This window comes from Aptenodytes forsteri, unplaced genomic scaffold, assembly GCF_000699145.1.
Source record: "Aptenodytes forsteri isolate BGI_AS27 unplaced genomic scaffold, ASM69914v1 Scaffold185, whole genome shotgun sequence".
NCBI classification, from domain to species: domain Eukaryota; kingdom Metazoa; phylum Chordata; class Aves; order Sphenisciformes; family Spheniscidae; genus Aptenodytes; species Aptenodytes forsteri.
The window spans coordinates 1903691-1916331 of NW_008796214.1; the positions used below are offsets into that span (position 1 = coordinate 1903691).

The following is a 12641-nucleotide window of genomic DNA, read 5'->3' on the forward strand; positions in this document are numbered from 1 at the left end:
AACGAGATAGCCGCCTCTCTGTGCTGGGGAGTAAGATGGTACTGGGCAGCGAGCGGTGCAGCAGCCAGCCCTTGAGCTCTGCCCAGAGCAACACTGCCCTGCGCTTGCTCCTTGTTTGTGGTGCTGGCTGCATTGCACAGCCTGGGCCAGTGTGGGCTCATGTGCGCTCAGATGCAGTGTCATCTGGGGGAAAAACCCTAAAGGGGGGTGGGGGGAAGAAAAAAGCCCTAGCAGCATTCATGGGGCTAGAGAATTTCTGCTTAGCCCCGTGACCACCTGATACTCTTAGGGCTCCTCTTCTCCCAGGGATGTTTTGTGGCCTGGCTTCAAGTGCGTCCGCTTTCCCGTCTAACTGGCAGAAAATGAAAAATACTGATGGGTGTAATTTTTTATTGGTTAAAATCTTTGTGGGTATTACCCAGACTTGCAGAGAAGATGACAACCCCCTTCTGCCTGCTCCGACCCTGTGAGCCTTCAGAAAGCCTCGGCAGGGTGAGGAGTCCTGAAAACCCCGTGCTAGAGACACAGCTGCTGTAAACTGTACTGTCCAGGTTAACGAGAGAGAGATGACAGTTTTGCCTTAGGCTTGGAGCATTGGAGACCCAATTAATTTTGATGGGAGTTGTTGGTGTCTAACACCTGTAAAAATTAAGCTTCTAGCGTTATGCTGCAGGTAAGAAAGTTACCCTGGTTTTTAATCTTGGTGTTGTCTGTTTTGTCTCAAATGAGGTGCATAGAGAATTACAGAAACGGTTACTTTGCTGGGTAAAAGCATTACTTTTGATATTTTCTGCTAGTTCTGTTGCTAAAGGGATGATGATGAGGGTAATTTTTAACGCATCGGTTGAAATGGTTAATTAATTTGTTGTTTCTGCTTTTGTGCTCTCTGTGCAGTAGCTGTGCAGTTACTGCTGTCTCTCCCCAGATGCTGTTCTGTGTACTCTCGCCGGTTCAGAGCGTGTTGTGTGTGTTGAAGGGGGCACTCGGTATCCAGCAATTGTGCCTTCTATTAACAAGAACAAACCGGACATAGAGCTTTTCTAGCACTCAGTGGCAAAAGTCAGTAGAGAAGGGTTTTAGACTAACAGAGAGGTAAAATGAAAATGTGAGTATCCATTTCCACAAATCCACAGTTGGTTACCTTGTTTGTTTATTCCTCTAAACAATTGACTGTCATTTTGGACAATTGATGATGACTGTTCTTTTTTAGCTAATAGCTTTTCTGCGGTTGGGTTACTCCTGACTGACACCTGTATATAAGAGCTTAGATCCTCCCCTTATGCCAGCTGGAGTGGGAGATATCATTGTTTCCTCCTTTGGCGCTGGGAGGAGAACGTGAGTAAAGAGTAATTTTTGTCCCATGAAAAGACAGTCCTGGTATCTAGTTGGGTACATCTCAGAGCTAAGGCGATAGCTGGCAACCATGGGTTTGCAGAGAACGTCTGAGGCTCTCTGTACAATTTCCTGCTCTCTGGGTTCCCCTCCCGCTCTGTAACCCACACCCGTACGCTTGTTTGTGCTGGTTCTGGCCAGTTTGGAGAAATGGCTTGCTTTGCTGTATCTAGTGCTATTGTCTGACACTACAGCTCTCTTAGTACAACAAATCCAGCCAGGTATGAGTATGCTTAAGGCCATAGAGTTGCACCGATGCTGAATGTGACCTGTGATGTTTACAGTAGGTGCCAGAAATGCTTATTCTAAGGTATAATAAGCTTCAGGGGAAATGGCCTGTTTTACATCAGCATCTGTGTTCAGTGTTTCTGTTACTGCCGTATGTATGGGCTCCCAGTGTTAACTCGGGGTTGGATAGTCCCCAGAAACGTGATAGTGATTTTGAGTTTCACCCCCTCTGGTATTCCCTGCAATAATGTCTTTTGATCTTGTGCTGTGCTGGGGTCCTGAGAAAATCTGATAGCAGCCCACTGGTGAAGTGAGCAGATGAATACAGAGGGCTCTTGTGCTGAGTGCCTTCGTTTTTGAAGTTGGAGGCTTTCAGCAGCCTTCAGGAATTCAGAGGTTTTATTTTAAATCAGGATTTCTAGTCATCTTTCAGTTAATTTCCCTGTACTTGCATAAATTCACAGGTTGCAAATAGATTCTGGAACAATATAGCACTAGTTAAATACTAAATGCTGCTCATATCCATTTTATATTGAAATACATCATGATAGGCTCTGAAAAGTGCAACAGGATTAAGTTGCAAAACAATCTCTATTTTGTTGCACAGAACGTACGATAATTTTGAATGGTATGAAGTTTTAATAGGCATTAAATCTTTTTAAAATATCCAGCATAACTCTTCTGTGTCTGCAATTCATAAGTAATTCAGCCACGTCAAAGTCAACCACACTGTACCATCTGTCTAATCTATCTGTGTCAAATATGGCTTGTTTGGGTCTGTCCTTCTACGGTCTGTTCTGGATAGATTAAAATTTCTGGTCAATGAATATTTTTCTCTTGATGTTTGTAACTCAGGTAATAAACATGTTTTTTGTGCTAGTTTTAAAACGTATTTGGTAAACAAGAATGTGGTAGTCAGCACAAATATCTTTTTGTCATGGTCGGCCTGAGTGTTCTTACAGCTACAGCACCTTTTCAGCAGTTACTGAGTACAGTATTAATGTGAAATATCTGAATGAAGGGATTGTACTTCAGGCACTTGCAGGGTAACAAGCACCAAAATGGATAGTGTAGATTCATCTATTGCCTAGAGCTTGTTTTCTGTTGATCCACTGCTTCCCTGGAAAGGCTCCATTCTGTTTGCCTGGAACTTGTATTAGTTTTGTGGAATGTCAGAAATGAATATTTGAAAGAATTTACTGTTTCATTTCTATTTCATTTTGCCAGTCTGTGTGAGCTGTAAGCTGTCCCTTCTAAATGCTGGAGGAGTGCAAGTAATAGTGTTGCAGTATGACAAAAATAAACCCTGAATTTTGCAGGTAACGTTTTCTTTTGACATCTTTCCAAAACCAAACTAATGCGGTGACATACATTCTTGTGGATTACAAAGGATGCTAATGTGGCTGTTGCTCTACTGGCAGCTCCTGTTTGAGCAAAGGAAGCTCCGATTTGTGCAATGCTGGCTCTATGTGCTGTGGGCATTAACATGTGGTTGCGTAAATACCGCGCTGTGGCATTGTCTGATGATTTGGATCTACCTCCATCTTCTGCACATCGATATGACTGGCTTTTAGGCAGAGAATAGTGAGATTATCAGGATTCAGAAATCCTGTGCCTGCTGAGGGCTCTCTCGGAGAGAGCCAAACCTCCCCATACTGGCAGGCTGCTCCTGCCGCTGCAGTGGGTTGCAGCCCCTGCCCTTGAGCAGTGCAGGGTAGCCTGCAGGAGGGATGCTCAGGAGCTCAGGGTGGGAGCGTGACTCATGCATCTATGTGACTTGCAAGTTGTGTTGGCAAACTATCAGCTTTGCACCCCAGCTCTGCCGCTCCTGCGCCATGTCTGCATTGCCTACAAGTGTCTGCACACCCAGCCTCCGTTTTGGTGTGTGCCAGCTTGCTCCTATGGCTTGGGAACTTGAATTTTCTCTCCAGGGCTATTATTAAAGGCAGCATAGATACAGCCTGCGTTCATCATTACCCTCTCAAGAGAACCAGATTGCAGAGTTTTTCCCGAGATGCCTGTTTGGAAAAAGAAGCCAGGGACAGTCTAAAAATTCTGCATTTTTATGTATTCAGTCCCATTACTGCCCTCTACCTCTCACCACCTTCCCCTAGCCTCACTTAAATTTCTTTTTTTCCTTTTTTTTTTCCCTACCTTCACTTGCATGTGCTTTATGCAGAGAGATTCCTGCTCTCAAGACAGCTGAGCCTGATGTACAGTGCCATGCTGAAGGGAAAGCAAACTCTAGTCATTCAGGAATTAAAATGGCTGATTCGTTGTGTGGTGAGGCAGTGTGTTAAGATGGAGTCAACCAAGCAGATCATTCTAGAGCTAAGAGGGGACAATTTTGCTGTCACTGTTGAAATTATGAGGCCTCTTTCTGTATGTTGTGTTGACACTGATGCTATCACTAATAGAAATGTTTTACATAAAATTCCACCTTCAGTGCTTCATTCCGTCTGGCTGTAATACTAAGTGTTGCACAAATAGAAATTAACAGCAGGATCCTTAGGAAAAGAAAGGACTAAGCAATGATTGTAAGTCTGTTTTAACCTCTTGCTGTCTTCACAGCGCATGGTTTTTAATGGAGAGTATAATAATGGAAAAACTAACATAGTGTAATCCTGAGGTTTATATTAAAGCCTCTTACTAGTGCATCATGCATTTCAAAACACTCCCATTAATATATTCACTTTGAGAAATGTACTGATCCAGACGTTTTCTGGTTTTACTATTCCAAATAAGGACGCTTTAATTACTGTTGACCTGATTTGAATTTGGGCTTGACTGATTTCATTTCAAATATTGATTGCAGTGCATTGGGTTAGTCATGTTTTTGCTTTATTCCTGTAATAGCTACCATCATCGCTCAAATCTGTGAGTTTAGATCTCCCTTTTTCCGTGATGCCCGGAGAAAGAGAGCTTTAACACATGCGTTGGGAGGAGGGATTTTGCCCACTCCACGATCTCAGAGTGCATCCTGTTCATTCCCATCTATTGGTGGTTTAGGTGACATGCTGTTAATGAGAGGGGCTCGCTGTTTTGTTTGGGATTGCAGCATATTGAGCACGCTGCACCTCACGTGAGTAACAGTTGGCCCTGTTGTTGCATCACCCTGTGTTTCTGTGTTTACTGCATGCAGACATTTTAGTTGTGCCAAGGAAGGATAAATTGCACTGCTTTTTAATATGGTTTGAAATTCCAAATCGGTAACAAAATGCATAGATTGTCTAAGGCTTTATGCGCACTACATTTTCAGGCTAACCATGTGAAAGTCATTCTGTATTTGAGATTCTCTCTGGGAGCTGCAGGTGCCCCTTAGCGTCTGGTTGGTGCTGTGTCTGTCTTGCCCGTCTTATGCCTGTTCCCATCCTTCCCATCGCAAAGGGATGCAGGACCGACCTGGTCTTTTCAGTTAAAACACTCCTTGCACTTTTATGTGCTGGTTCTCAATTTTGCTGTTGGTAGCAGACTCTTGCAATGCTGCATCGCTGGTGGAGGGCCACTGAGAAAATGGTAGTCACGGCTTCAGGAGACATCTGGGAACATTACAAGTAGCAATGCCAGTGCAACTTGTGAGGTCTCTGGAAGCCTATAGTAGTGTTACACTTTCACTAATGAACTGTTACGCTGCATTTTTGGTAATGAGGCTTTCTGCAGATGCATGCAAGCTACAACGGTAACATGAAAGCACAGCCGGTTGGGTAGCAGGAGAGTAAGATCACTTGATCACAAATACCTGTTCCATTTTAAAAAATGCCAAATGACAGTGAATGTCATTTAAAACAAGTTACGGGGTGGATCTGTACAATATGTTAAAATCTATTCCTAGTAGGAGTAATAGAACTAGTCCCACTGCCTTTTAAACTGTAAAACCAATGGCAGTTTTTAAATCCTTCAAAAAAAATTTTTGTTTGGGTTGGTTTTTTTTTTTCCTTCTCTGTATTCCTATTTGGCAATGCTTTTAAAGCTTTAAGATTTTATTTTTGCCTTGAAAGTGAAACAATGCTCAGGATTTCCCTTGGGAAACAAAGCTTTTAGAGCCTGAAAAGACTGCAGAGAGCGTTCTCCTCTGGAGGTTTTTCTTCACCCAAGATGGCTGCCTAGAGTGATCTGTAGGAGAAAGAAAAAGCAAGAAGATCTGGAGAGCTGCCAAGCATTTAAAAGGACTGTGTAGTAAATAGTCATTAGGTGGAAAATGATCAGGATTAGCACTTTCTAAATTGCTTCAGGGCTGTATGTTTTTTTACTGTAAATCTTAAATATGTGAGAATCTTAGCTTTTACTTTTAAAATATAAATAAGGTTCTACCATTTGTCTGCAAGCATTCCTTCATGACCGTATCACCCTGTCATACTTAAAGATGCAGAGAAAAATGAAAAACACCTGCCATGGTTATTTTCTAAACAATTCCAGAGCCTGGTTCTTTTTTTTTTTTTTATTATGTGAGAGGCAATACTGCTATTTTACAGGATAATTCATAAAGTTGCATTTGCAATGTCAAATTCTATACTCAAGATGTCTTTTGTGACATGTTACTACCTGGGTTATCTCAGGTAGGTATAGCTATTTTAAACATGGATGTGATTGCTCAGCTTGAGTACAGTGAACTGTACTCTGGAAGCGTTTGCCTTCCGCTCATCGGACTTTTATGTCTGCCTTGTAGCTAGCCAGATTCTGCATCTTCCTGCTGGTATCTTTAGGATATAACCCTTCCTCAAGGTTAACATTTAGTATCCATGTTGCTATTTTTTTGTTTCTCACCATTAATTCAAGGAAATGGTATGATGGTTGACTTGTTCTGGATAGGCCCTAAGCTGTTGCCCTAAGCAACAAGAAATAGTCTGGGATTCCTTCTTTCTTTCTTCAGTTGATCACTTCTATCTCAAGGCAGTCAAGGAATAGAAATTGGTTTATTGTGGCTGAGCACTCTGGACAGCCCACAAACTGGCTGTACGCTATTCTTTTATATAATTTTTTATTCTTATTGCAGGACCAATCTGTTCAGTATCCAAGGCAAGTGATCAATGGCATGTGAAGGATGTCTCTTTCAGTTTGTTTCTTCCTGTATGGGAATTGCTTCATATATTTCCATAGCCCAAGACAATTAAAGGTGCTAAGGTCTTCTGAATTTCAAGGAAAAGGTGGAGGTTTTCCATAGCAACCCCTGAATGCAGGGAGCATGAATCAAGGAACCAGAGCTATAGTGAAGCTGAATACTACTAGGCAGCAGCATTTTTGTCCTTGGAGGCAGTTGGTCAGATTCAAATCTGATAATAAAAGCAAAAACAACCAAACCAACCTCCACCTCTTGGATAAATTAATGTAGTTCTACTTTCGCACTTCAGGTTAGAATTTAGAGCCAATTTGGGCGGTCTGTGCAGATACTGAGGGGAACAGCACAGTTTCTCCACAGTTTCTGAGCTATGTAGTAAAGCAACAAAACGTCAAACTTCTTACACACTTGAAAGAAAGAAATAAAATCGAACTGGATGAGGATTTCAGGCCATCGGCCCATCTGTTGGAAACAGTAGAAGGCAGCTCAAAAACTGTTCAAGGAATGGAGTCAGCGTGTAGTGGAAGTGTTTCCTCACTTCATTTATTCACAAAGAAAGTGGAGAGAACGGGTAGTCATTTTCTAACACAGCAAACGTTGGCTTGCCATCCATGGAAGAACATCTCATGATGTAAAATGGAACTTTTCTGTACTTGTCATTTCTTAATGTTTCTTTTTGCTATTTGAATTCCCTGGGGTAGAAAGGGAAGTTGGACAGACCCCACCAGCCAGCGTGCTGTCTTCAGCGTCTCTTTACCCACGTTTAGTATAGAGACAGGGTGGCTGTATGTGGCGTCAGGGCATCTGTCACACCAGCCAGTTGGTGAACAGGGGGAAACCCTGTAGTTGTTTACACATTTATTGTGTAAATAGAGATTTTTTTTTTTGAACCAAAAGTACAATTGTCATTGACAAAGTCTATTTCAGAGCTGTAGGAAAAACTTAATCTCCATAGACCTTTTTCCAATCCTCCAAATTTACCAGATCTCCTTTTTTTCAGATGGGAACTGAGTGTCTAAATCTGTAATGAGGTCACGACCTTCATACGGTCTGTAAGCCACGTTATCGGAAAGGATGAAATAATTTTTCAGGAAGAGTCTATCAGCAGCTGTGGCCTGTGGGAAAGGTGAAGGCAAGTGTCAGGTTATCCAACCAAGTCATGGTGTGCTTCGGGCAAGGAGGGGAGGGAGCCTGGATGCTTCTTGTTTGACGGTGCAGGAGCAGAAATGTCAGCGGTCACATGCATTGGTTTGCAGAAGTGCAACCTTTTTCAGTGATTTATCCTCTCTTGTAAATTCTTGGCAAAACAACCAAGTGAACTTCAGTACCTTGTTTTGCCATTTTATGCTGGTGGAAAGAAAGCACTCATGATGTAATTTGAAACAGCAACACCATTACACGTCAGTTATTAAAAATGACAGTGATTTTCTTGTGTTTTTACTTTCATAGTATTTGCTGTCAGCTGCAGTACTTTGCACATTCCAGATACTTTGTAGATTAAATTTAATGAACCAAGGTTCAGAAATCTGGCTGGGACTGGGTTATTTTTTAGGCAGCTTAACCTGAGTATTGGCCTCAGTGAGGGTTGGGCATCTGTATAATAATGAAGAAGCAATGGTCCCCAAAGATGTTGAGCAGATGTTGTTTGCCAGTAAACAGGAAAAAAAAAAAACCAAAGGTGAAAATGATTAGGTATTTAAAACAGTGTCTTTGGGATGATGAGATATTTTATAATGAATTCTAAATGCTGGGGATTTGGCATGATGTGTGCGGTTTAGTTTTTGGGACATGAAGTAAGAATGAAATAGTCTGATTGCATTCGAAAGTTGCCAGATAATGAAAACAACAGCCAAGATCTTATTTAAATATGAAATGAATATAAAGTGGCATTTGTGGAACTATGAAGAGAGATTGTTATTGAGAGGAGACAAGTGGAGATCAAAAGTTACTGGTTTTTGAAGGAAGAATTCTAGAATATTCTTCAAGGATAGTACACATAGTTATCTTATTAAAAACTCAGAAAGCAAACAGGTGATAGAAACAATATGTAAGATACTGTCCAGTGGACAGAGCTTCATAAATCTTCAACATCTGTACCCAATTATTTAGCTTCTCTGGATTTTTTTTTTCCTGTAGTGCACATTTCTCACTATGAACTATTAGTACATAATAATAAAATCTTGGGTGTTTGCCAGCACAAACAGGGTTTTGGCTAACTTTTAGAGTGTTTGTGGAAGTAGAAAAGCAATGCAGCTGTTGGGTTGGGTACGTGCCAACTGAGGATCTATTTCCCAGACAAAAAACTCAAATCAGAATGAAATAATAATCAGATATTTTACATATCATTGCTTTATGCTGGTTTTTCGTCAGCTTCTGCGTGTTATGACTCCATGGGATTCGTAGGCAGGTTTTGGGCTTTGCACCTGGTAACCAGTTGAAACTGAGTAATCACAGAAGAAACACAATGTATTTGCTTGTGTTTTTTCCCCCAGTGCTTCGCAAGATGGTGTTTGAAACCTTAGTGTGAAAATACTTTGTACAATAGTGCTGTTTGCCTGTGAGGTCAGTGCAAAGAACCATGAAGCTCTTGGACCAAATTATTGTTTTGTGGGGTTTTTTTTTCTGTTGCTGCAAAGCCGTTTCCATTCCCTGGGTATACAAGGCTAGCAAAGCTGCTGTATGCAAATGAAGCTGTATTTACATGTTGCCAGAAGCTGTTTATAATGAAGTGCCAATAACAATGGTTAGATATTTTGGAAGAGCTAAATGTCATTGGTTTGTTTATTTGCCTGTTTTACTTAGAGTGTTTAGAACTGAATAATGTGCACCTCAGAGGAAAGTACCTTTTGCTCTGGGTGATTCCTGGTGCGCCAGCGTGCGTGGCCCCAGGGAGCAGAGGGTGCTGGGGGAGCCCTTCTCCTGGCCCCAACGCCTGGAAAACATCTCTCGCCAGTTGTGTAGCCAAGGTCCAGGCTTGCTGGGGTCAGCTGGGGCAGAGCTGGCCAGGTGTTGTGTCACCGCAGCTGCAGCTTCCTTGGCTGGAGGAGCTGTACTTGCCAGGAGTAGCATCCTAGGGGTAGCAAGACTGTGGCTAACGTGAAGCCAGGGCCTTGCAGAGTCCTTCAAGCTCTCATGGGCAAAAATAGATGGTGGTGTCTGTGTCTGAGACTGATGAGATTTTTCAAGTAAAACTTTGTTGTTTTCATCTGGTGTGACTCCACTGCTTCTTACAAATTATTTACTAGACTTTTCTCATGCTGCTTGTAAGTACGAGTACTGCCATGAAGTTTTGGGGAAGAATATTGTGGTGCTCCTTTCAAAGCAGCTGCGGCAACTTAGGTAGTTGCAGGAGTGCCAGCGCTTTTCACAGAAAGTGCAGAAGCATACAAGATGGTACTCTACTAGCAAGCTGACATGAGAAACCTGGAAAGAGCCATCACTATATCATATATAAAATTATAAATATCTCTGTCTTGCATGAAGCAGCATATAAGGATGTGCACTAAAATACCAAAAAAAACCCCCAAACCAAAAAACCCAAACTTAACCATAGTTGAAACATCAAAGAACCAAGATAATGACCCAGGTTATTTAAGACGTAGCTTTTCTGGGCTTTTGCTCCACATCCATCATCTTATTTCCCAGGGTTTTAAATTCTGGCCTGTGTACTTTTTCCTCCCAGGATGCATCTGAAATTGTTTGGTCACAAATGCCCCGAATAACAAATTGACTTAGTTCAGATGGCTTTAAGGCTCTTTAACCCATTTCAAACCCATGCACTGAAGACCTACAGGCATGCATTTAAATTAAGGCAATAATGATATATATTTCTTTTCCTTGCCTGAAAAAGCCTAACTATTTTATCTATGCATCAGATGAAAGTTTAAGGGGAAAGGTTTCTGTTAGTCTTGTCGGGAGTTGGCCAAAAAAATGTGAAGAATGTAGAAAGGAATTACAGCTGGTGTCCATTTAAAACCTCAGTGTGGGCAAATGCAGGCAGTATGCTTAGTTCTACCTGTTGTCTTCCTCTGGTTAGTACCCACTAACCCGCTAAAGGTTAGTTTAGAAGTGAGGAGCCCAGTTTGGATGTGGTGCTCTTATTTCTTCTGCCAAGAGGCTAATGAGTGGATGATGTGTGTTTTGTTTCCTCTGGGGAGGATGAGACACATTTCCTCCTCTTTGGAAACCAGTGGTTCAAGCTGTGTTCGGTTTCTTGAACCAGAAATCCGTTGGCCTGGTAGAATTATGCTGTATGCTATCTAACTTGGTGCTTTACTTGTATGACTGCTGACGTTTTCCTCTCCTACTGGGGAAGGATCATTTTTCAAATAGCTTTCAGCCACGTTTCTGGTTTGCATAGTCAAAAATCTGCATGTGCACAAAGAGGACCTCGTCTCTTGGAGGGGAAATGACTGCAGAGTTTTGAAATGGAGTCCTGCACTCAGTGCTGCAACAGCTGCAGGCATCGGGTTTGTGCTCGCTGGGCTTTGTGTGTACACGTCAGCACTTGTGCCTGCAAGGTTTACGCCAGTGAAAACGTGATACTGCTGAAGCAGAGACGTGTGTTGACGGCATGCTCCCTCCTTCCCTAAGGCCTTCCTGGGGGCACTTGTCATCCCAGTATCTCCATGTAAAAAATTGTATGCTCTTTGTAAAGGGAGAAGGAAAAATCATGGACTCAAAGAGAAATAAATATGTTAGAGATTATACAGTAGTCTGATACTTTCCTACTGAAGAGGGGCAGAAGATGTAGTCATTTCACAGGCTTCATGTGCAGATGCACTGGGGCAGTACCATTCCTTCTCAGCTCATCAGTGACGGGTGTGCTGACCACCTTGCTTTAACGTGCGTGTTTTCAAGTGGGGGATTTAATATCAAACTGCTCTGCTCTATTTCTCAGTTCACTTTCCGAAGATTTCTGAATTCAAAGAACTGCTGGCATTCCCTAACCAACAGTTAAGTACTGTCTTGACATAATCTCATCACAGCAAAAGTTGTCCCATTCTGTTAGTAATTCTCGTTTTATTTTCATTAAAGAAATAACAGCTAGAATCCATATGGTCCCTATAACATACTCCAGTGCTGCACTAAGTTTGGCCATCGAGAGGCAAAGCTCTGCTTGATCTTGGCTGTGACTTGGGTTTCAACATCTGAAGGAAATGGTCGTTCTGGAGCTGTCTTTGATGAGCCTCCTCTGGGACCACCACACGTCCAAAAATGAATTCTTTATTAGGCCAGTTCTTCGTCCAGACCTCACTGAGCTGATTAAGCATCTCTGGTTAAAGCAGAGCTAGCTCAGCCAGAGAGGTCTCGGGAATTTCTGGTGCCTGGACCAAGTGCCGGTATGAGAGCAGATAGATCATCTTGGCATTGCCATGGAGTAACTAGTGCTGTCTTATGTCTCTTCTTGATGAGAGTCTCTGGGTATTTGGACTTAGGGTTGCTCCTTCGTGGGTTGGTGCTGGAGCTTAGTGTGCTGCTGAAACCAGCTGTTGCTTCAACTATGTTGCCTGCTGTTGCCTTATGAAGTGTGTTAGCAAATCTTTCCCCATTCCCGCCTCCAGAATCTGGTTTTTGTTGTTTGTTTGCTAATTCAAAACTTGCTGACTGTGTAGCAGGTTATTTCTTCTAGGCTGGCCCTTTAAATTGCTTCCATGCTCTGCCTGCCTGGCTGTGAAATACCACTAATAAACAAAGCCCAGAACAAAAGCCTACACAACAAAACATCCTCTTCTCCCTAGGCGTCTCCCTGGGTGCGGTTTCCCACTGTTGCTCTGCAGTTTGGAGGCAGAGCCAAAACAGCTCAGTCTCATTCTTCCAGCCCTGGAAGGTTGTCATCAGGCGGCCTCCCCTGACCAGCACCTCCGAGGAGGGAGGCGGCCTGTACACAGTCTGTCTTTACTGAATTTCTCCTCCTTGGCTGCGAGTGATGGAACCTTTCCCTGCCCTAAAATAAAAAGCTCCA

General features: G+C 42.5%; 1 protein-coding gene across 6 annotated transcripts in view; it reads left to right on the forward strand.

The window, feature by feature from the left end:
• The window catches only part of SPTBN1 (spectrin beta, non-erythrocytic 1), a 141712-nt gene that overhangs the window by 23263 nt on the left and 105808 nt on the right, over positions 1–12641 (forward strand). Inside the window, exon 2 of one of the 6 annotated variants that reach the window (XM_009288446.2) lies at positions 2848–2939. The exons of the other annotated variants lie outside the window; for them this stretch is intronic. The gene's annotated coding sequence lies outside the window, so the exon portion shown is untranslated. The remainder of the gene's footprint in view (positions 1–2847; positions 2940–12641) is intronic. 6 annotated transcript variants of the gene reach the window in all.